We start from the raw sequence: 26,282 nt of genomic DNA, 5'->3' as shown, positions 1-26,282 counted from the left end.
AAGCTTGATATGAAATGTGCAGCTCTAACAACTCATAAAATTGGAGCTTTAGAAGAGAAAATGGCAGGTAGAGTAACTGAGTTGCACCATTTCACCCACCGCCATAAACTTGTCCTTGCCGATTGTAATGACCCTAAACATAAAAGAAAATGCAACATTTGTAGATTGCAAATTTTAGGTCCAGCCTATTTTTGCCCTGACAGACGCTGCACATATATACTTCATGAATCTTGCCTTAGGTTGCCACTAAAGATTCGAGTCCTATTTCATCCAAATCACATGTTGGTTAGTCGACTGCTCCCTACAAGTCAACGGTGTTATGCTTGCAATTTGAAATTACTCTCAGATGAATTTGCATATAGCTGTGAACATTGTGACGTTAACCTCCATGCTATATGTGCATGTGCTAATTCCTTAAGGCGACCATTGAAATGTGAATTTCACCTGAATGATCTCTATTATTTTGGGAGAAATCATAAATCACTCTTTATTTATTTCAATTGTGAAGTATATGATGAAAGTTTTGAAGGAGAGCCCTTTTATCGTTGTTTAAAGTGTGATATCAATTTCCATTTGAAATGTGTTTCCATACCATATACTATGAAATCCAAATATCATGTTCATCTCTTAATGTTAAAAGATTCTTTTATAGAAGATGATTCTAAAAATTATTATTGTGATTTTTGTGAGGAAGAAAGAAATCCTAATGATAATATATATTATTGTGAAGAATGTAATGGTCAAACAATCGCTCACATAGAATTTGTGTTGGCTGAAGTAAGTTAATTACATACTTAACTTTTTTAAATATAAAGGTCCAATATTTGTTTGCTCTAACATGATATATATGTTGTTGTTAGGTAAAGGATAACATACAGATTACGAAGAACAATCACGAAGAGCGTTTCCGGAAAGAGGTCAGTTTTCCATTTTTATTGTAAACATTTCCAAATTAGAAATTTAGTTGATTGGTTCTCGTAAGGTCAGTTTAGTGGTTGGATTACAGTTTAGTTGTTGGCATGTGCATGATAGTTGAAGCAGGAGTGATTGCAATAGTGTAGTGAAAATTGGGATCCTTTATTTCAACGCAGAATAGTTATGAATAATTAACATGCTTGTTGTTTATGACATAGTTTTACCTTGTCATCATCTTCGTGAATTATTTGCATGATATGTTGATTGGTTCTGCTTCTGACTTGATTGAGCATTGGGCTGTTCTTATGATGTTCCACTCCTTGACTGCAGCTGGAAAATTTGGTTGCCAGGTTCACGAAGTTTCTTTCAAATGGTGAGAAAACTATTTCGTAATAAATTTTATTTAAATAGTGATATAAAGTTTAAATTATTTACTTTGATATCTTTTGCAATTTATTACAGAATGTAGACCAGACCACCTATTGAGGAAGTGAGTCAAGCTGGAGTGGTTCCTCGCTTTGTTGAGTTACTTGGTTCCCCAAGAGATTATGTTCGTGAGCAGGTATGCATATGAAATGAAAATTATTCTAATATCATTTAATTTTACTTGGCAAAAGCTTGTATGAATGTTTTATAATCTTATATCTTTCTTTTTTGTTTCGAAACTCAGGCTGTCCTGGCATTGGGAAATATTGCTGCTGTTTCTCTTAGATGTCGTGATCTTGTTCTTGGCCATGGTGCTTTGCTTCCTTTGTTGGCTCTGTTGAATGAACTTGTTTCACGTTCTATGCTGAGAAATGCTACATGGACACTGTCAAGGTTTTGTAAGCCCCCTTTGATCAGGTTTGACCCTAAGTCCCTTCTTTTTTCTTGTACAATGCTTTTTTACTGACAAGTAAACTGAAACAGAGCAAACTGAAAGAATAAATATCAATTTATAATATAGTGCAGCGGAAATATCGAATATAAATACCTCCAGCCATTGTCTCAATCAAATGTCAAAATTCGATTTAACTCCACTTTCGAGCACATTAACCCACCGACGAGGTCGTCGAATTTGTCTATATGAAAATCACCAAAATCTTCTAAGCACTCAAAAACATCACTAGATGGAATTGTTTTCAAAATTTATTTTTGGTGTTTAGGGGCCTTATGCTTGGGAGTATTTATAGTGGTGGTCCCCATAAAAATTAGGGCTGTTCAAATTTAGGTTAAAAACAAATTAACCAATCGAATTAATCTAATTCGGTAATCGGTCGGTCAACCGATCTGATTCGGTTGAAAGTCGATTAGTGATTTTTTAGAAGTTCGGTTATCGATTAATTCGGTTAGAAATCGAGTCATTAATTGAATTAACCAAAGTTGTTAATTAACAATACAAATTACATGTAGTTTTAATTTGGTCAAATGAATATTATCAATTTATTTTTTGATGTATTTTATACTTGTTTTAACAAAAAAAATATAAATTTCGGTTAATCGATTGAATAAATTGAAATATTTCAGTTCGATTAATTTTTTTGAAAAAGTTTTGATTCAATTAACGATTAAAGGATTAAAAATTTTAATTAATTAAATTAATATTAATTCGATTCGGTTAACTATTCGGTTAATTATTTGAACACCTGTATAAAAAACCATCATAAGTAAGGTAGCATTCCCACAAACCAAATACCTACACAAACCACAAACACTCAAACAAATCATCAGCCAAACAACATAAACACCCTCACAATCCAATACTTTGGTCCAAAAGTAGATTAAGCAAGGCTAACTGTCACGCAATATACACTTTCGACCAATGTACCTTCCAAGCTAAGCTAATCAAACTCTCACTATAAATAATAATTTTCACAGCTTCCAAAGACGAGGTACCTTGTTTTCACACCAGTTCAGCCTCGGATGCAAACTTCTGGGCATATTTCTATTTCACAGACTCTAATGGAAACCCCCAATTCTTCCCATTTAACACAAATGATATGTAAACTATGCACTAATAACATTAAACTAGAAAGCGAGATATATTGCTTGGAGGCTTACGAATGTTCAGTATTAAATTGATTTTTGTCTTACTAATTATCCTTTATTTATTGTTCAGGTTAAGCTTGTACTCCCTACATTAGCCCGTCTTATTCATTCAAAAGATGAAGTCATCTTAGCTAAAGCATGTTGGGCACTGTAGCAACGCGAAAATTTTAGCTTGGTCGCTAATTGTGGCGATTTATTGAAAATTTGAAATTGGAATTTCGGTTTTATGAAAAAAAGGGAGTCGCCACCGATCTTTTTTTAGGTGTGATCGGACACCTAATAAATATCTTTTGATAAGAAAATTCATTTTCTTCTAACAAAAAGAAGGCCAAATTTAGGTCTACGTCAAAAGCCAGATAAAAATCAGGGTTCGGGAGTCGGTTACGCGCGAGGAAGGTATTAGCACCCTCGCGACGCCCAAAATTGGTATCTTATAAACATGTGTTGTCTTGATTTTCAAAAATACGAGTTCAATGTAATCATTTAGTCGTGATCCAATTGAAGAGACGAGAAATTTTAGTTTTTTGGTTTTTAGAAGGGTATTCCGTTTTCAACACGAGCCGACAAATTTCATCCCACATAGCGATGAAATCTATGGCTTAATGTTAAACCGATACATTGCCTTACTTATTAAAAACAAGAATAAGGTTTTCGAAATAATGCAAAGCAAATAAATAAAAATAAAAGACAGATCTAGAAGTATATTGAAGCAAATATAAATGCGACAAATATATTAAAACCATAAATATATATGCGACATTAAACATAATATTAGAATCAAACACGAAATGGAAACAATGAATAAATATATATAATAATGATATTAAGAATATGTACGCCAAAAAATATATATATGTAAATAGTAATAGTGTCAGAAATATACTATATATAATATTTGAAATATATACATAAAATAGAAAGAATATATATAATTAGTAATGCTAAAGCATATATACATAATAATATATATATAAATATTGAAAAATGTATGTACATAATAAAATAAGCAAATGATACATTTATAATAAGTACATGAAAATATCTATACATATATGTAAATAATAACAATAATATTAAAAGTAAGTAATAATAGCGAAAATAATAAGAATAATATGGTATTAAGAGTATACATATAAAAATATAATATTGAGAGTATATATACATATAATAAAACGCATTAATATCAATACTAATAATAAGGATAATATAGAAAAAATATATATATGAAATAGTACAAAAATGTATAACTAATGGTATTAAAGTATATACATAATAATAGTATTACAAAGTGTACGCATAGCATTAAAAATATATACATAATATGGCGTTGAAAAATACATACATAATATAGTATTAAAATATTTATATAGCATTTACATATTAGAAATAATAATGTTAAAAGTACCTATTAATAATATTATATAAATATAATAAATAATAATAATAATAACAATAATAGCAAAAATACAAAAGAAAGTATGACATAATAATAAGGTAAGGAAAGTAAAATATAATATATTAAAGATAATAAATATAATAGTAAATATAATAATGTTAAAAAAATACCATACATAAAGAGTATATATATACATATATAATAAAAATATACACTAATATTTATAAATAATAATAGTAAATATAATAATAATAATATTAATATTAATTATAGTATAAATAATATGTAGCACCCCAAACCCGGCCCAGAAGTTATGGCTGAATCCGGCATGCCACATCAAAAACGTTAAAAAAAAATTTCCATTCTAAGTCCAGAAAATCGTACTTGATGTTCAAAAGATTAATTCATTAAGGGTTAAAGTGAATGGAAGCTGTGCACCAGGTAGGAAACCGGAAAAGAGGTGGTGAGTCCATCGGACTGCTTAAGTACCAAGCTCCCTTCGGATCCAATCCTAGACATGCATACCGCCATTGCCACACCTTAGCGTCATGGATATTTCTAGGAAACCGATTTGATTAAGTCATTTTTAGGAAAAGTGATTAATTTTGGAAAATACTTTCATTGCGGAAGCTTTGCTTGTTGTCGTGTTATTTTGAAATCAACTGTTGTTTTTGAAAACGCGCCCTAAAGCTATCCAATTTCAACAGTTAAAATAAGTATTACCTATCTTAGTAATACATATTAAAACCATCAAAAATAATTAAGCAGCCTTATTACATTTAAAAACCCAAAACTTCAAACATAAATAAAAGGATGTCCAGTTCACCAGAAGAAAATCAAACTTTCAGAACGAGTAGCCACTCCGAATTCCCTCACAGCTCCAAGCCCACTATGGTTGGGGATTTCCTGCGTGGATGAAAATAAAAGGGGTGAGTTTGGGGAAACTCAGTGTGTAAGGAAAACCCATTCAAAGCCCAAGTCAGCTCAAGCCCATTGGGCCTAAGCCCATTCAGGTAACAGTGGTACTGGGCCAGAGCCCTTTTCAGATTACAATAAACTGGGCCTTAGCCCCTTATTCAGATAACAGTATGGCCCATAGGCCCATTTCAAAATACATGCAACATTAGTAAACATATGCAAGCCCATTTGGGGAGACTACTCAACCCACCAACCACTACACTCCACCCGTACCAGCCCAACACTCCATGTGGGGAATAGTTCAACCCACCCAGCCCAACACTCCACAGTTGCAGCCTTGTTGCTCAGTTAACAGTAAATTGAGGCAAAGCCTCCAGTACGTGGACAAGCCACTTTCAGTACTTCCTCCGTCAATATCCCAGTCCCATGCATCAGATAATAACAACATGGCATGCAGTAAATAACAACAGTCAAACATGCATTTAGGTCAATTTAACCCTAGGGGTATTTCGGTAATTTATCTCCTAGGGGTAAAACTGTAAATTTTCCACTTTTAAAGGTATTTCAGTAATTTATCTATTTTAGGGTTTTTCATGCATATTCCTACCTTTCATGTACTAACAGAATCACTACCGAGGGTTCTTACCGAATTGGGCCCGTTGGCCCATCATTCCAGTTTTGGCCCATTAAGCCCAAAAATATCGAGGGCACAGAAATCATGCACTTTGCAGTCCAAACATTGCAGCTTACCAAAAACATTAATCGATTTACCTCACGAGCATTCGCACACTCGCAAATCTACAAAATACCGGTTTTCGGCATTTCGGCTTTTCGACTTTTGCCGATCTAGACTAAGAAAGAGGGTGTTAGTTACACACCTGTTTGCAACGATATGCTGACGAGATCCACACACGAACTGCCTACAATTGGATTACTAACACATTAATCTAACTGTTCAAATACGAACTACGTATTAACCCCTTACAATATTCGGCCAACCACACCTACAGATCATAGTAAGCTTATAAGAAAACAATAAGCAACTCATTAACAAATTTTTGTCAATGTTTACCACATAATCATAATTTCACTGCAAGCTGTCTTCCTGAGCAACAGTCACTAAATTATTTATAACTGGAGCTACGAAACTCCAAATCAAGTTTCGTTAATTTTCCCTGAAAATAGACTCATATATCTTCTATCCATAAAATTTTCAGAATTTTTGGTATGGCCAATCAATACCAGATTTTTCTTAAAGTTTCCCATGTTTCACTGTTTGACTAATCTGACCACTCTTCATTACGAATCAAATTTTTCATTGTACAGAATTCAAAATATGTTCTCGTTTATTCCATTTGAAACTAGACTCATTAATATTTAATTACATAATTTATTCAGCTTCTAATTCATCTCCCACAATTTATGGTGATTTTCCAAAGTCACATTACTGTTGCTATCCCAAGCAGATTTATTACCAAATCACTCTTTCACACCTAACTTGCATGCTTGTTATTTAAACATGTATATCACCAATCAATCATCACATATCTATGATTTTACTTAAGTATAATCTCCATTTCATCATTTTAAAGCACAACATGTTAGCCGATTTTTCCCCTTAGCATCTAAGGCACATGCATGCTCATTTGTTTGGCTCAACTTTACCTATCTTCCATTTTTCATCAAAAGAACATGAAACAACAACCATTTCCTTCATTTTAATTCATGACTAAATGCTCACAACACAACTAAAAACTAAAATATGCTTCAAGAGTTAAGGTAGAATCAAGAAGAACTCATGAACCTCAAAATAAAAGCAAACTACCATGAACTTACCTTCAATTTTCTTCCCCAAGTGACCGAACATTCAAGAGCTTTCTCCTCTCCTTTCTCTTCTCTAACTTTAGGCTATGATGAACAAAGATGGACAAAACTTTGTTCTTTTCACCCCTTTTTCTTTTAATAAAACTTCATATTTCATCCATTTAATTCTTTAATACAAAAGACATGAAATTCCCATCATGGAACATTTACCTAACCCATTATCATGAAACATTTACCTAACCCATTATCATGGAACATTTACCTAACCCATTATCAATTTGTATCAATTTGTACCATAAATTATGGATATCAAGTGCACATTTTGTCTACAACAACATGATGGCTGGCCACTTCATATAAAATGGGAGGTTTGTCATGCAAATCCTCCTATTTTGCACTCCTATTTATTTGGCCACTTCAATTTAGCCTATAACATTTTCAAATATTTTCACATAGGTTCTATTTCATAATTTCACCCCCTTTTTCTTATGGAACAAAAATTAACTAAAATTGCCGGGTTCTATCTTAAGCTTGGGCCTTCTAGAGGCCCACTAACATAATTAAACCTATGCCAACATTCACAGAATTCCCGAAAATTGGAGCGTTACATAATATGTACATAACAGTAATAATAATAAGTAACAATAATAATAATAATATAGAAATTCAAAAAAAGTAAACATAATATAACAATATTAAAATAAAATAATTTTAAAAAAAATACTATGTAGATATAAATACACATACGTATGTAAATATAATATACACTAATATAATAATAATGATAATCAAATAATATTTAAAATGAAATAAAATAACGAAGATAATACGAAAATAAACTAAAATTAAAAAAAAGGACTAAATTTTGAACAAAAACAAAGTTTTGGGGCAATTTTAAAGAGAAATAAAGAAAAAGGATCAAATTGCCACACGCGCATAACCTAGGAGGACTAAAATAGCAAATATTCCTTCCCATCAAAACACAACATATCAGTGGGGACTAAATTGAAAAGTGTGACAACTTCCTGGGGCAAATTTTAAAATAAAAAACTTGATTGCAAAAGCTTGAAAAGGCGGAAGGACCGCACGCGCAAATTTCCCCTTTTCAAAAACAGGCGGATCCTGAGGCAGGTCGGGTCGGGTCAGACCGAGTTGTATCAAAACGACGTCGTTTTGGGGTTAAATGGCAGCCCCCAAAACGACGTCGTTTTGGGAGGCTATATAAAGGCCAAAATTAACAAAAAAAATCATTTGGTGAGGAGAGAAAAAAAAAAGAGAGAGAAGGAATAGAGAAGAGAAAAAAAGGTAATTTTTTTTTAGTTTTTTTTTACTTTTATTTTGTAATATATATATACAGACTTGTAGTTGATGAAAAAAAAAGATTCGGTTTCTTTTCTTAAAAAAATAAAATCACCTTGTGCTTGAATCTGGTTCTTGTTGTTTAGATCCCTCTATTTGCTGTTTTTTCTTGCCTTGGAATCACTTGCTATGTATTCAAATATGTGGTATATGTATTATATTTTTTGCTGAACCTTTTACAGTTTTTGATTCGGGTTTTTATAACCCTTTTACACCTATTTTCTATTATATCTGTCTTGTCTTCTTTATTGCTTGCAGGGGATGGGCATGGGCGGTGGTTGGAAGCAGTAGAGCAGGTGGCCGGTGGAGGAGTGGGTGGTGACAGAGGAGTCAGAGAGTTGGTCAAAAGGCAGAGGCGGCTAGGGTAGATTAGGGTTTCAAAAAATTTTGTGTAATGGGTATTGGGCTTGGGCTAGGTAATTAGGTTTAGTTTTGGGTTAGGCTTTAGTGGGTTTAAATTTTAATGGATGTGGGCTGATGGGTTTTAGGATATTGTTGGGTTTAATTTTGGGTTTAAGTGGGTCAAAATTATAAATGGGTTATGGGGCAAAATTGGGCTATAACAGCTGCCCCTCTTTACTCATTGTCGTATAATGATAATAGAGTTGTTGTCGTGTGACGAGAATAGAGTGAAGACTTTTAGGAAAGACCAATTTTGCCCGGCCTCGTCGAGCTTTGACCTCTTTGGCGCTTCTCTTCTTCAGGTAGTCTCTTTCCAGTCCAACGCATCTTGTAGCTTTGGTTCAATCCACTGCATCTTCTGATATACACCTTGTAGCTTCAATCTACCCCAATGTAGCTTCAAGGATATGAGATTTGTGGCTTCGATCTGCATCACTGTAACTCATAAAGATAAGATCTACAGCTTTAATCTGCTCTTCTATCGCTTCAGTGAGATAAGGTTTTGGTCTTCTCTTCTACCCCTTTAGAAAGGCAAGATCTGATATCCTCGATTAGTTCCACTGCAACTTCGATTAGCTCCACTGTAACTTCGATTAGCTCCAATCTTTATTCTTTACTCGGCATGTGATCCTGAGCTCAACTCATTCCTTGCAATGTGAATTGACTCTTTAAAAAAACAGACATTAAAAATAGAAATTGAAAATAGCTTAGCACGTGAGCCAAGGCTCAACTCATTTCTCGCAATATGAGTTAGTTCTTTGAAACTTAATTTGAAAAGCAGATTTTGAAAATACCTCGACATGTGATCCGAGGCTCAACTCACCTCTCGCAATATGAATTGATTTTTGAAAAATATAAATTGAAAAAAAAGAAATTGAAAATACCTCAGCATGCCCTGAGGCTCAACTCACCTCTTGCAATATGAGTTGATTTTTGAAAAGCATAACTTGAAAAACGGAAATTGAAAATACCTCAGCGTGTCTTGAGGCTCAACTCAGCTCTTGCAATATGAGTTGATTTTTTTTGAAAAGCTGAATTTGAAAAGCAGAAATTGAAAATACCTCAGCGTGACTTGCGGCTCAACTCACCTCTCGCAATATGAGTTGATTTTTGAAAAATATAAATTAAAATAAAATAGAAATTGAAAATACCTCAGCATATGAGCCGAGGCTCAACTCACCTCTCGCAATATGAGTTGATTTTTGAAACATAAATTGAAAATACCTCAACGTGTCTTGAGACTCAACTCACCTCTCGCAATATGAGTTGATTTCTGAAAACATAAATTTGAAAAACAGAAATTGAAAAAAAAACAGAAATTGAAATTACCTCAGCGTGCCTTGAGGCTCAACTCATTTCTCGCAATATGAGTTGAATTTTGAAAATAAAACATCAAAATATCAAAACCTGTCATCTGGTGGAACTCAAGTGTCTTTCCCTTTGATTCAGTACAGAAATCATTACATCCTCTTGCTCTACTGGAGTACCTGTATATGTCATGCATGATGTTATCATGATATGAACATGTGTCTTAAATGTCTTTATGCCTATATGATTATGCTATGCGCCTTAGGCATGCTTGTCATATGTCCTTTTGTTATGATCCTTGTGACGATCTGCATTCATTGCTTCGATTCTCGACTTTCTCTTCAGGCCTTGTACCCATCTTCAAGCTTCACGAGTAATCAACATTTCTCAAATATCACTCTTTTGCCCCTGGTTGAACTTTGACTTTACTTTGAGGTTCTTGTACTTATCGAATTTTTATCCAGGTAATGCTTAACATTTCTTTTGTTTGGAGTATGTCATTTCACTATTTATCAAGTAAATAAACCACATAATTAGATGCATGAAAATGGTCAGGTATGGACAAAAGGATACCTCACATTTATTCATTTCAAATGTAGCAAACAAAGAAAGTTAATCAGTGATAGTAAGAAAAAATGTCATAAAGAGAGAAGGGATCGCATTTCAACAAATACAAATACTCTAGATATTCAACGCATGAACTCTTCCCCGTTCCTTAATCAAGAATCTTTTTGAGCATGGCTTCTTGCGTAGAAGATTTCAAGCTTTCAGAAATGCTTCAAATACTGTAGTCTCGCTGTTTGACCCACCGTTCAAAACGCCTTGCTTTTTAAGCCAGTTTGTTTCATTAGAATGCCCTTTCGGGTTTTCATTCTAATCTTTTGTGTTAATCAAGACGCCCTTTTCGGGTTTTCACCTTGATCCTTTTTATTATCAAGACGCCCTTTTCGGGTTTTCACCTTGATCCATTTTTTTTAGGCATAATATTTCTTCACAGCATCTGAATTCACTAGATTAGGTAACTCCTTCCCATCCATCTCAGTGAGAATCAAAGCCCCACCTGAGAATGCCTTCTTTACGACGTACGGTCCTTCCCAATTTGGTGCCCATTCTCCTCGCAAGTCTTTTTGTATCGGAAGAATCTTTCTCAACACGAGTTCTCCTTCATGGAATTCTCTTGGCCGTACTTTCTTGTCATGGGCCGCGATCATTCTCTTCTGGTACATCTGTCCGTGACAAATTGCCTTTAGACGTTTTTCCTCGATGAGGTTTAACTGGTCATATCGTGCTCAAACCCATTCTGCTTCCTCTAATTTCGACTCCATTAGGACTCGTAGAGAAGGGATCTCAACTTTGATAGGTAGCACAGCTTCCATTCCATAGACCAGAGAGAAAAGAGTTGCCCCCGTAGATGTCCGTACAGATGTGTGATATGCATACAAAGCAAATGGTAGCTTTTCGTGCCAGTCTTTATATGTCTCGGTCATTTTCCCAATAATCTTCTTAATATTCTTATTGGCTGCTTCAACAGCTCCGTTCATTTTCGGGCGATAGGGTGATGAGTTATGATGCTTTGTTTGAAATTGTTCACACACTTCTTTCATCATTTTGTTGTTCAGGTTCATGACGTTATCTGAAATGATTCTTTCAGGCAAACCATATCGACAAATGATTTCCTTTTTCAAAAACCTACAAACTGCAGTCTTCGTCACATTGGCGAACGAAGCGGCTTCTATCCATTTTGTGAAGTAATCAATGACCACAAAAATGAATCGGTGTCCATTAGAAGCTTTTGGGGAAATTGGCCCTATAACATCCATGCCCCACATAGAAAAAGGCCACGGAGAAGTCATGACATGAAGGGGCGAAGGGGCTACATGAATATTATCGCCATAAATTTGACATTTGTGGCATTTTCTTGCAAAACTAATGCAGTCGCTTTCCATCGTCAACCAGTAATAACCGAGTCTCATAATCTTTCTGGCCATAGTGAAACCATTGGCATGTGTCCCACAAATCCCCTCATGGACATCTTCAAGTATTTTTTTGGCTTCAACAGCATCCACGCATCACAAGAGCACCTAATTTTTTCCTCTTTTGTACAGGATGTCCCCATCAAGAACAAATCCCGCTGCCATTTTTCTGATTGTTCTTTTGTCGTTCTCATTTACTTGTTCGAGATACCTTTGATTCCTGATATATTCTAAGACATCATGGAACCATGGCCGTCCATCTGGCTCTTTTTCAATGCTAAAACAATGTGCAGGGACTTCATATATGCTCATTTGAAGAGACATTATTTTTGTTTCTCTGTTTGCTTTGAACATTGAAGCCAAAGTGGCCAGAGCATTAGCCAATTGGTTTTCTTCTCATGGGAAGTAATAAAAAGTTATTTCTTTGAATTCTTTGATCAATTCAGCCACTAGATCACTGTACTTAACCAATTTCGGATCCCTCACTTCCCAATCTACACGGATTTGGTAAATCACCAATGCTGAGTCTCCGTATACCTCTAAAGTTTTGATGCTTCGTTCAATTGCCGCACGAAGTCCCATGATACAAGCCTCATATTTCGCTATGTTATTAGTACAGAAGAAGTTTAATCTAGCAGTGAACGGGTAATGGTTCCCTTCTGGTGATACCAAAACTGCTCCAATCCCATGCACCAAGGCATTCGATGCGCCATCAAAGCTTATTTTCCATGACTTTTCTTTTGATGACTCGCATTCTTTTTCTGTAATACACATCAAGTCTTCATCTGGGAAATCAAATCTCAATGGCTCATATTCTTCTGTTGTTCGAGTTGCTAAGAAGTCAGCTATTGTGCTCCCTTTTATCGACTTTTGGCTCACATAGATGATGTCGTACTCTGACAGTAGGATTTGCCATCGTGCCATTCTTCCTGAAAGTGCAGGTGATTCCATCATGTACTTTATTGGGTCCAGCTTTGAAATTAACCATGTCGTATGATACAACATATATTGACTGAGCCTCCGAACTACCCAAACCAGAGCGCAACAGTATTTTTCAATGGACGAATACCTTGCCTCACATTCAGTGAACTTTTTGCTGAGGTAGTAGATAGCGTTTTCTTTCTTTCCTGATTCGTCGTGTTGCCCCAGTACGCAACCCATTGAATTTTCGAACACAGTCAAATGGTCTTCCCGGGATTGGTGGTACTAGCACTGAAGAGCTAGACAAATATTGTTTTATCCTATCAAAGGCCATCTGGCATTCCTCATTCCATTCTCCGGGATTATGTTTTCGAAGGAGTCGAAAAATTGGGTCACACTGGTTAGTAAGTTGAGCAATGAATCGGGAGATGTAGTTTAACCGCCCTAAAAATCCTCTGACTTCCTTTTGTATGCGTGGAGGTGGTAACTCTTGAATGGCTTTTATTTTATCTGAATCAACCTCGATACCTCTTTCACTGACAATGAAGCCTAGCAACTTTCCCGAGGTAGCCCCAAACATACATTTGGCTGGATTGAGCTTCAGTTGGAACTTTCTCAGTCTTTCGAACAACTTCTTGAGGTTCACTACATGCTCTTCTTCCCCTCGGGATTTAGCAATCATATCGTTGACGTAGACCTCTATTTCTTTATGCATCATGTTATGGAATAACATCACCATAGCCCTCTGAGTTGTTGCCCTAGCATTCTTTAACCCAAATGGCATCACCTTGTAGCAGAAAATTCCCCACATTGTTACGAAAGTAGTTTTCTCCATATCCTCAGGGGCCATTTTGATCTGATTATACCCCGAGAATCCATCCATTAAAGAAAACAATGAATGCTTTGTTGTGTTATCCACCAACGTGTCAATGTATGGTAAGGGAAAATTATCTTTAGGACTTGTTCGGTTCAGGTCACGATAATCCACGCACATTCCTACGTTGCCGTCTTTCTTTAGTACCGGGACTATGTTAGCCACCCATTCTAGATATTTGGAGGCTTGTAGGAAGCCAGCATCAAATTGCTTCTTGACTTCCTCTTTTATTTTCAACAACATCTCAGGTCTCATCCGTCTTAGCTTTTGTTGAATAGGTTTGCATTTTGGCTTTAATGGGAGTTTATGGACTACTACATCTTCATCCAATCCTGGCATGTCTTGATATGACCATGCGAATACATCTTTGTACTCGTGGAGCAAAGCAATCAAATTATGCCTGGTGTCCTCTGAAATAGAGGTCCCAATCTTCAATTCTTGCTTCCTTTCTTCAGTTTCCAAATTTATTGTTTCAACAGATTCTTGATGAGGCAAAATCTGTTTATCCTCTTGTCCCACCATTCTTAGCAAGTTAGGAGACGAGACATAGTCTTCAGCATTTTCTTCGACTTCAAATTCTCCTAAACAAACAGGCTTCTCAAAATCGATTTCAGGACTCATAACGGGTTTGTTCATGCTGTTGATATCTGAGCACCTGAAAGTTGAATGGAAAAGGAAACTATAGAGGGGCATCCAAGTATTGGAACCAACAAACGAAATGTTATGGCATGGTATGAGGCAAATGTACAGATAGGCTAGGAAATGAGAAGATGATTATGAAGTTAGTGATAATGCGAAAGATCGTGACAAAATGCATCTTCATTGATATTCATTTAAATGATAAAGAGCGAATGCAAACTCTTACAAAAGAATTCTATTATATCTAAGGACACAATAGAGGTTAATGTTTGAGCATCACTCTGAAGACTTATAAACTACAAGAAGGTCCTCGGCAGTCTAATTGTTCAACATGAAACCAGGAGGATAAGGGCGTATCGTTGAAACATCTTTAATTGCCTCACTTCCTTTGTCAATGACATTTATACTAACATTCTGAAGGCCTCTTTCAATTAATAACAGCGTGCTTTGTGTATTATCCTGTCCGGGGTATATCATTCCTGCAGATGTAAATGTTTTTGACAAAGGAGGGTACGTTATGGGCTCCCATTCTATTTCTCGGCCCAAAGTTCTCGCAATCCTTCTCTCCTGATCCTTCTTCCACTATTTTCTTCTTTGACGCACATCTGGTTGGAACCTTAAACCGTATTGAGCTTTGTGATGTACCGGCTTTAAGGCCCTGACTATTCCTTGTAGATACATTCCCAAACCTTTCCTTGCTCGGGCTCTTCTTCCCACAGTCATCTTGATACCCATTCTGGTATTTCTTGACAGTTTTGGCGCGAGAATTCTGCTTCCCTCAGCGACGAATGTGGCATTGACAAATTTAAGGGGTCAGAAGGAACATTCTATAGCATCTTTACTCACTTCAATGTATGGTGCATCGGTAGAAATAGATGCTACAATATCTTGGTGTATCGGTAGAAATAGATGCTACAATATCTTCTTCTCCCTCGACAGTGACCAAACAGCCATCCATGATAAATTTCACCTTTTGATGGAGGGATAATGGGACTGCTCCAACGGAATGGATCCAAGGTCTTCCCAAAAGGCAATTGTATGATGGTGTAATGTCCATGACTTAAAAATCGACATCATATATGTAGGGACCCACTTCTAGGGGGATCTCAATTTTTCCCATGACTTCTCGTCTTGTTCCATCGAATGCCCTTACTGTGGAATGGCAAGACCTTAGATAGGACAAATCCATCGGAATCCTGGAAAGTGTGGCTAAAGACATGACGTTGAGTACTGATCCATTGTCGACGAGCACGTTCGGTATTATATAACCCTTGCAGTGGGTTGTGATATACAATGCTTTCACGGAGCCTCTACCATTGGGTGGTATTTCATCATCATTAAAAGAAATGAAATTATCCGTGTTTAGGTTATTCACCCATCTGTCAAGCTTCTCAACGGATATATTGTTTTCCATGTAAGCTTGATTCAACACCTTTAACAAGGAGCTCCTGTGTGGCTCTGAATTTAACAGTAGAGATAATACCGAGATTCATGCTGACTGCTTACTCAATTGTTCCACCATGTTGTACTCACTGTGCTTGATAAATTTTAAGAATTCCTGTGCTTCCTCCTCGTCTACAGGCTTTTTAACTTCTTGTTCAGGCACAGTTTTATGCTCATCTTCGGTCACGTGCATCGGTGCTTTTCCTTTCTATTTCAAGTCAGTATTCTTCTTCACAGGTTCGACCTCTTTCGAATAACATCTCCCACTACGAGTGAAATGACCTACTTCCCCAACACTTCCAGTCATGGCTTTGGGATTTTCATCTTCAGGTGTGACGATATTGACGTTGTATTTCCATAGTACTGCTTTATTTTCCTTGTAGGAGAAAGGAGATGGTACTTCGATTATCACTTTTGGTTTCACCGGCTCCTTCTTCGTGTCATAATAGATTATTAACGGTCGGTCGGCGCTATACGGGAAACTTGACGATTGATCGTCAGATGCGCATATTTCTCCTCTATCGGCCTCTTTACCTTTATAAAAAATCCCAATCTCCTTATTATCCATCAAATTTTGCAGTAATCTCCTGAACTCCTCGTAAGATTGAATGTCGTGCCCCTCAATTCCACGGAATTCGTAAAAACTTTGACCTTTTGCATTTCTTCCTTCGTATACTCTGTTAAGATGTCAGAGCAACCCCTTTTCAACTAGCACCTCCCAGATTTTCTGCAGAGGTGTTCTTATTTCAGAAACCCATCTTCTACTTTGTCGTTTGTCCTCCTCTCTCACTGCACTCATATTCCCTTCGGTGTGGTTTGGGAATGGGTTCCCAGCCGTACCACCAGTACCATCAAATCGCAGAATGCCCGTATCGATGAGTCCTTGAACTCTCCTTTTGAAGGCAAGGCAATTCTCCGTAGAATGCCCCTAGTTCCCGGCATGGTATGCACAACTAGCATTTGGATCGTACCATTTTGGGTATGGAGGTTTAAGGGGTGCCATGTAATGGGGAGATATTAATTGCTTCTCCAAGAGTTTTGGGTACAGTTCCCCATACGACACAGGAATAAGGGTAAATTGCGGTCTCTCGAAATTGGGCCTTGCTGGTCTTGGTTCATTTCTGGGTTGGCTTTGAGCGGGTAGAGTGTTTTGTGGGAATGTGGTGACGGGCCTTTGGTTGTTCGTGGCATATACGGGGTAGGAAGGAGGTGGTGCTTGGTAGTAAAGGGTCTGAGGAGGACAATAGAAATTTAGAGGAGGATAATTTCGAGGTCAGGGTTGGTTTGGATATGGATTAGGGGTATAACGGCTTCCTATTCCCACCATATGGGCTTCTGGTTCTTTCTTCTTCATGGGCGCTGCCCTTTTTGAACTTTCTGAACCTTCCATCCTCCCACTTTTGATGGCATTCTCAATAAGTTCTCCGGATATTACGATATCCGAAAAATCCTTCGTAGCACTTCCCACCAGTTTGTCATAGAAAGGTGCTTTTAACGTGTTGATGAAAAGGACTGTTATCTCAGTCTTAGTCAGTGGAGGCTCCACTTGGGCCGAGATATCTCTCCACCTTTGCGCATACTGTCTAAAAGTTTCTGCTAGTTTCTTTTCCATCATTTGTAGAGTCATTCGATCAGGCACCATATTCGATACATGCTTGTACTGCTCGCAGAATACTGACGCCAAGTCTTTCCAGGATCGGATCTTTTCCCTACTAAGCTGGTTGTACCACCGAAGAGCCGATCCTACGAGACTATCCTGAAAACAATGTATGAGTAGCTTATCTTCGTTCACATACCCGATCATTTTTCGGCAAAACATGACAGGATGCGCTTTTGGACACCTTGTCCCATCGTACTTTTCAAAATCAAGCACCTGGAACTTCGGAGGCAGAATTAGATCGGGTACCAAACTGAGTTCTTTAGCACCTAGTATGGAGAAGACTTCAGTGCCTTCTATCGCTGTGAGTCTTTCCTCTAAGCTCCTATACTTCTCTTGAGCCTCGTGATCATTGGTTTTCAACTTGGCTATTTCTGCTGGATCGTCCAAATCTGGAACGAGTGGATCAGTAAGACTAGCCCCCGGATTTGATACGAACATTCTTTGTCCTAGATTAGCAAGTGGCGCAGGTCGTTGTTCCAGGCCTGTAGGTTCCCATTGAGCGTACCCTATTTGCGTTACGTGGGCGTGCAGTGGGGTAAATCCTAGAGGATGGGGAGGATCCTGATCGAGGTTAGCCCGTGACTGTGGTTCTACAATGTCAGGGTTCATAGGTCCCTTTCCTTTTACTAGAGCTAACATCATTTCCATCATCTTGGCTATTTGGTCCCTTTGTTCGAGCGATTCTTCTCGAGATCTCACCATTAAGTGTCTTGTCTCTTACTGTGACTTAGCCAGTTGTTCTTGCAATTCCCTTTGGACTCTTTCCATCCTTTCGATTCTTTCATTGAACTCAGCCTCCATTGTTCTTGCCTGTCGACGCGTTCTATACGAATGGCGTGATTCCATATTTGAAGTGTTGTGACTGCGAATTATATGATTCTAACCTTAGCAAGCGATTATGGGATAGGTACATGCAATGAATGAATGAATGCAAAAATGAATGTCAATCATGAAAGAAATGCAATAAATGGGTGTTGATTTCAAGATAGCCCCTATTTAGGCATTTCATTCATCAAAAGAGTTCATTACAAAACATTTTTCCATTTTCGATTCAGCCATTACACAAACTTCCTAGCTATATCACCATATTTCTTTACTCGTGCTATGAATTCTGCTATGTTCGATCTTCGACTTGGAGGGAATTGGCAAATGAGAATTTCAGCTTCTTCCGATAGTTGCACCACGTGCATGGCTACCCCACGAATTTCATTTATCAATAGCTAAGTTGCATTTCTTTTTCTTAGAGGCCCTCTTCGTAAGTATTAATGTCTCTATCATATTGACTATTCTTTTCTTCCAAAGCCTCCAAGAGAGTATCTAACTGTTGTCGACGATCTTGCAACATATCTTCTAATTCTCGTATTCTCTCTTTTAACTCTCGACGTTCGGACTGACTAATCATAAGTTCGGCAGACACAGTTTCATATTTGGCGTTCTTCCTCCTTAGTTCTATCATAGCCCGCGCAGCCTTTTCCTCCTCTTTCTTCGCTTTTCCTTTCCAAAATTCCATCCCGCCTTTGATGTTGCTTATTTCTTCTTTCCATTCTGCCGACGACTTGCCCAACCCACTATTCTTTATTGTGCCTCTTAATTTCTTATTTTCCAGATGAAGATCTCTTAAGTAATTTCTTACGACTTCAGCCTCTTTTTGCACTTTCTCGATTCTGGATCTTTCAATCTGAACGTCGATCTTCAATTGGTAGTTTTCCTCTTGAAGAGCACTAAGGTCCCGAGACATCTTGGCCTTTTCTCCTTCAAATTCTTGTCTTGCCACTTCTAACTCGGACGGCATTTCCTTCAAGAAGGGATTCTGAAAGGCGTAACTCATTGACGAAACTCGTTGGCTATTCACCCGTTGTATTCTCCATACGTCGTACTCTTGAGTGAGAGTATCAGTGTATAGGGCCAACTCCATCAGATGAACTTCCTTCCAAGATTTTGCAGCGCCTCGGACCCTCTTTATATAGCCTTCACCCGCAAAAGCAAACTCGGACTACGCTAATCCTCCAGTGGCGGGTATGAATTGTCGTGAAGAAAATTGCCTCTGGACCATTAACGGAGCGTATACAATTCCTCCCCATAGCCCGAATAGTGGTACCCAATCTTGATTTCCAACCTTGTATAACAGAACCGAAGGGCGGATCCACGGTGCTCTTTAGGTTACATCTTCAGCTCGAAGGTTCTGAAAAACTGAAACCCAATGTTCTTCAGTGACATCCTTTGGCCATTCTCTCTCAAGATAGGCTTCCAACGGAGCGAAGGTTTTTGAAAACATGTGGTACGGTGTGCGCTCTACTTTCCAAAAATGGCTCAAAATCCAGACATTGAGTAACTGCGTGCATCCGTTAAAACGTCTCTTTCCCACTTTCCTACAATTGTTTAAGGATCTGAAGGTCTCAGCCAAGATAGTCGGGACAGGGTTGATTCCTTGCTTTAGTCTTTCAAAGAAATCCACCATCGCAACTTTTATGTGTCCGAGAACTTTTGGGAAGATGATCAAACCGTAAATGGCCAAAGCAAATAGATTTACCCTTTTCAACATGTCAAGATAGTTCAGAATCAAATCTCGTAGGGAAGACCATGGAATGCAAATGGCTTCATTCTTTTTCTTTATCTGTTTTTTGGCTCATGCGTCAGTCATGTCTGTCAATCTCACTAACTTTTTCTTGAAGGTCATCGGCTTAGGCTCCTTCACATATACTTTATAGAATTGTGCATTTTCAACATGAAGCAAAGTAACGTACTCCTCTATAGTCGGAGTCATATCTTCTCGATTGAAGGTAAAACATTGGTAAGCCGGATCCCAAAATCTGATCATGGCTTGAATCAAACGCTCGTCTATGTTGATAGTGATCAGATGGGCTATATCTCCGTACCTCTCAGTGAAGATACCCCTAGTGTCCGAGTCCCACTGATTCCAAACCCGAACCAAGTCTTCAAGGTTATTCTGGTGAACATTCATAGTTACGTGCTCGGGCAAATTGGCAATACATCCCTCCACTAGACTATCCCCTTTTTCTTTCTGAGTTTTAAGAGACCAGTCTCGAACCACGACATTCTTCTCGGTTGTTTGTATAATTGACTCTTCCATTAGAAACCCGTTTTTTGGCAACCAATCTCTAGTCAACACCTTCCTAATATGATGCCTATAATGCATGATGAAAAACAATAAGGCAAAGACAAACAACCTTGATTAGTAGTTAAATATAGGCAGAAAAACATGGAAAATTCAACAAATCGAACTACTCAATCTAGTTTATTAAACAAACCTGATCCCCTTGTATAGAAAGTGAAAATGCAAAAGGTAAGAGGCGTTCCTCCCGTGCACTCAATTTGGTGACTACTAAACGGATGGAGGTTCGGCATGGCTCTAATTAGGTGGCTCATATGGTTCGCTATATACGGTTTCGGTTCTATACAGGTACTCGAATTGTTCATACTATCGTCTACTAAGACTAGTACGAAGCCTCGGTCGTAGTCCCTTACGGGCTCACGAGTTCAATTCGAGGGATTACATTTACTTATGCCTATGCGGAGGGACAAGTTAACTCACGAAAGCATAAGTCATATGTAACCCGAAAGTATTCACTAGCCTGTGCGAAGGGACGAGTTAACTCACGAAGGCATAGCGTTTACTTTCACTTAAACGGACGAAGCCCGGGTATAGAGCTCATGTTATGCAAAGATGCACGTGCACGGTGTGTGGGGAAAAACTCACAAACCTTTCATTTTATTTAAAAAAAACTACTGAACTAAAACCATAAAACTTAAAGCTGAAAAATAAAAGGACAAAATGAGTTAGGAAAACATTTACAACATAATGCGAATGCATGGCTTTTTGAAAAAAAAAATTGAGGATCACGACTAAATGTTAATTTGAACAAGGAACTTTGAAAATTTTGACAACGCGAGTTTAATTCCAGACACGACTCTCAAAAATGGGTCCCCTGTGGAGTCGCCAGCTGTAGCGACGTGAAAATTTTAGCTTGGTCGCTAATTTTGGCTATTTATTGAAAATTTGAAAATAGAATTTCAGTTTATGAAAAAAAGGGAGTCGCCACCGATCTTTTTTTAGGTGTGATCGGACACCTAATAAATCATCTTTTAATAAGAAAATTCATTTTCTTCTAACAAAAAGAAGGCCAAATTTAGGTTTACGTCAAAAGCCAGATAAAAATCAGGGTTCGGGAGTCGGTTACGCACGAGGAAGGTATTAGCACCCTCGCGACGCCCAAAATTGGTATCTTATAAACACGTGTTGTCTTGATTTTCAAAAATACGAGTTCAATGTAATCATTTAGTCGTGATCCAATTGAAGAGACGAGAAATTTTAGTTTTTTGGTTTTTAGAAGGGTATTCCGTTTTCAACACGAGCCGACAAATTTCATCCAACATAACGATGAAATCTATGGCTTAATGTTAAACCGATACATTGCCTTACTTATTAAAAACAAGAATAAGGTTTTCGAAATAATGCAAAGCAAATAAATAAAAATAAAAGACAGATCTAGAAGTATATTGAAGCAAATATAAATGCGACAAATATATTAAAACCATAAATATAGATGCGACATTAAACGTAATATTAGAATCAAACACGAAATGGAAACAATGAATAAATATATATAATAATAATGATATTAAGAATATGTACGCCAAAAAATATATATATGTAAATAGTAATAGTGTCAGAAATATACTATACATAATATTTGAAATATATACATAAAATAGTAAGAATATATATAATGTAACGCCCTAATTTTCGGGAATTCTGTGAATGTCGGCATAAGTTTAATTATGTTAGTGGGCCTCTAGAAGGCCCAAGCTTAAGATAGAACCCGACAATTTTAGTTAATTTTTGTTCCATAAGAAAAAGGGGGTGAAATTATGAAATAGGACCTATGTGAAAATGTTTGAAAATGCTATAGGCTAATTTGTAGTGGCCAAATAAATAGGAGTGCAAAATAGGAGGATTTGCATGTCAAACCTCCCATTTTACATGAAGTGGCTGGCCATCATGTTGTTGAAGACAATATGTGCACTTGATATCCATAATTTATGGTACAAATTGATAAAAATTGACAATGGGTTAGGTAAATGTTCCATGATAATGGGTTAGGTAAATGCTCCATGATGGGCATTTCATGTCTTTTGTATTAAAGAATTAAATGGATGAAATATGAAAATTTATTAAAAGAAAAAGGGGTGAAAAGAACAAAGTTTTGTCCATCTTTGTTCATCATAGCCGAAAGTTAGAGAAGAGAAAGGAGAGGAGAAATCTCTTGAATGTTCGGTCACTTGGGGAAGAAAATTGAAGGTAAGTTCATGGTAGTTTGCTTCTATCTTGACGTTCATGAGTTCTTCTTAATTCTACCTTAACTCTTGAAGCATATTTTGGTTTTTGGGAGTGTTGTGAGCATTTGGTCATGAATTAAAATGAAGGAAATGGTTGTTGTTTCATGTTCTTTTGATGAAAAATGGAAGATAGGTGAAGTTGAGCCAAACAAATGATTATTCATGTGCCTTAGATGCTAAAGGGAAAAATCGGCTAACATGTTGTGCTTTAAAATGATGAAATGAAGATTATGCTTAAGTAAAAACCATAGATATGTGATGATTGATTGGTGATATACATGTTTAAATAACATGCATGCAAGATAGGTGTGTGAAAGAGTGATTTGGTAATAAATCTGCTTGGGACAGCAGCAGAAATGTGATTTTGGAAAATTACCATAAATTGTGGGAGATGAATTAGAAGCTGAATAAATTATGTAATTAAATCTTAATGAGTCTAGTTTCAAATGAAATAAACGAGAACATATTTTGAATTCTGTACAATGAAAAATTTGATTCGTAATGAAGAGTGGTCAAATTAGTCAAACAGTGAAACATGGGAAACTTCAAGAAAAATCTGGTATTGATTGGCCATACCAAAAATTCTGAACATTTTATGGATAGAAGATATATGAGTCTATTTTTAGGGAAAATTAACGGCACTTGATTTGGAGTTTTGTACCTCCAGTTATAAATGATTTAGTGACTGTTGCTTAGGAAGACAGCTTGTAGTGAAATTATGATTATGTGTTAAACATTGACAAAAATTTGTTAATGAGTTGCTTATTGATTTCTTATAAGCTTACTAAGATCTGTAGGTGTGGTTGGCTGAATATTGTAAGGGGTTAATACGTAGTTCGTATTTGAATAGTTAGATTAACGTGTTAGTAATCCAATTGTAGGCAGTTCGTGTGTGGATCTCGTCAGCATATCGTCGCAAACAGGTGTGTAACTAACACCCTCTTTTTAGTCTAGATCGGCAAAAGCCGAAAAGCCAAAATGCCGAAAACCGGTATTTTGTAGATTTACGAGTGTGCGAATGCTCGTGAGGTAAATCGATTAATGTTTTTGTAAGCTGCAATGTTTGGACTGCAAAGTGCATGATTTCTGTGCCCTCGATATTTTTGGACTTAATGGGCCAAAATTGGAATGATGGGCCAACGGGCCCAATTCGGTAAGAACCCTCGGTAGTGATTCTGTTAGTACGTGAAAGGTAGGAATATGCATGAAAAACCCTAAAATAGATAAATTACTGAAATACCTTGAAAAGTGGAAAATTTATAGTTTTACCCCTAGGAGATAAATTACCGAAATACCCCTAGGGTTAAATTGACCTAAATGCATGTTTGACTGTTGTTATTTACTGCATGCCATGTTGTTATTATCTGATGCATGGGACTAGGATATTGACGGAGGAAGTACTGAAAGTGGCTTGTCCACGTACTGGAGGCTTTGCCTCAATTTACTGTTAACTGAGCAGCAAGGCTGCAACTGTGGAGTGTTGGGCTGGGTGGGTTGAGCTATTCCCCACATGGAGTGTATGGCTGGTACGGGTGGAGTGTAGTGGTTGGTGGGTTGAGTAGTCTCCCCAAATGGGCTTGTATATGTTATTGATGTTGCATGTATTTTGAAATGGGCCTATGGGCCATACTGTTATCTGAATAAGGGGCTAAGGCCTAGTTAGTTTATTATAATCTGAAAAGGTCTCTGGCCCAGTATCACTGTTACCTAAATGGGCTTAGGCCCAATGGGCTTGAGCTGACTTGGGCTTTGAATGGGTTTTCCTTACACACTGAGTTTCCCCAAACTCACCCCTTCTTTAACCTTGCAGGTGAGCCTTGATGTGGGTGACTTGGAGCCGGAGGGGATTCAGAGTGGCCATGGTGAATACTTTTGGGTTTGAAAAAGAGACTAGTTTTCTTAAGTTATTTTTAATTACTATTTAATTTTTGGGTTGTAATAAGGCCATTTTAACTTTATTTTCTTCTTTGATTTTCTGGGATTATATTATTTTAAACAACTTTAAATTGATGGATACTAATTCAAATGGGCTAGACTTAGGGCGTGATTTCAAAACGATACTTGTTTTTTTTTTAAATAACACGACGTCACGAATACTTGATTTACCAAAGATAACCACTCAAAGAAATATCAACTTGTTATAACCAAGTGTGGCAATGGATGTGGACATGTCTAGGATTGGATCCAATCGGAGAGCTTGGTACTTAAGCAGCCTTCATGGCTCACCTCCTCTGTTATGGATACCTACCTGGTGCCCAGCTTCCATTCACTTGGTTAGTTTGACAAAAGTCGGCTTTAAAACACTGAAAAGGGAACATGGGTTTTTGACTTCAATGTGGCACATCAGATTCGGGCTTAACGTCTGGGCCGGGTTTGGGGTGCTACATATAATTAGTAATGCTAAAGTATATATACATAATATATATAAATATTGAAAAATGTATGTACATAATAAAATAAGCAAATGATACATTTATAATAAGTACATGAAAATATCTATACATATATGTAAATAATAACAATAATATTAAAAGTAAGTAATAATAGCGAAAATAATAAGAATAATATGGTATTAAGAGTATACATATAAAAATATAATATTGAGAGTATATATACATATAATAAAACGCATTAATATCAATACTAATAATAAGGATAATATAGAAAAAATATATATATGAAATAGTACAAAAATGTATAACTAATGGTATTAAAGTATATACATAATAATAGTATTACAAAGTGTACGCATAGCATTAAAAATATATACATAATATGGCGTTGAAAAATACATACATAATATAGTATTAAAATATTTATATAGCATTTACATATTAGAAATAATAATGTTAAAAGTACCTATTAATAATATTATATAAATATAATAAATAATAATAATAATAATAACAATAATAGCAAAAATACAAAAGAAAGTATGACATAATAATAAGGTAAGGAAAGTAAAATATAATATATTAAATATAATAAATATAATAGTAAATATAATAATGTTAAAAAAATACCATACATAAAGAGTATATATATACATATATAATAAAAATATACACTAATATTTATAAATAATAATAGTAAATATAATAATAATAATATTATTATTATTAAGTATAGTATAAATAATATGTACATAACAGTAATAATAATAAGTAACAATAATAATAATAATATAGAAATTCAAAAAAAGTAAACATAATATAACAATATTAAAATAAAATAATTTTTAAAAAAATACTATGTAGATATAAA

At 36.4% G+C, this 26,282-nt stretch overlaps 1 pseudogene; it reads left to right on the top strand.

Annotated features, from left to right (window-relative positions):
* The window catches only part of LOC121210067 (importin subunit alpha-1b-like), a 34,572-nt pseudogene that overhangs the window by 540 nt on the left and 7,750 nt on the right, over window positions 1-26,282 (top strand).

This window comes from Gossypium hirsutum, chromosome A11 (assembly GCF_007990345.1).
Source record: "Gossypium hirsutum isolate 1008001.06 chromosome A11, Gossypium_hirsutum_v2.1, whole genome shotgun sequence".
In the NCBI taxonomy this organism is placed as follows: domain Eukaryota; kingdom Viridiplantae; phylum Streptophyta; class Magnoliopsida; order Malvales; family Malvaceae; genus Gossypium; species Gossypium hirsutum.
Note: the sequence above shows the minus strand (reverse complement) of the source record. Positions and strands in the feature narration are given on the sequence as shown.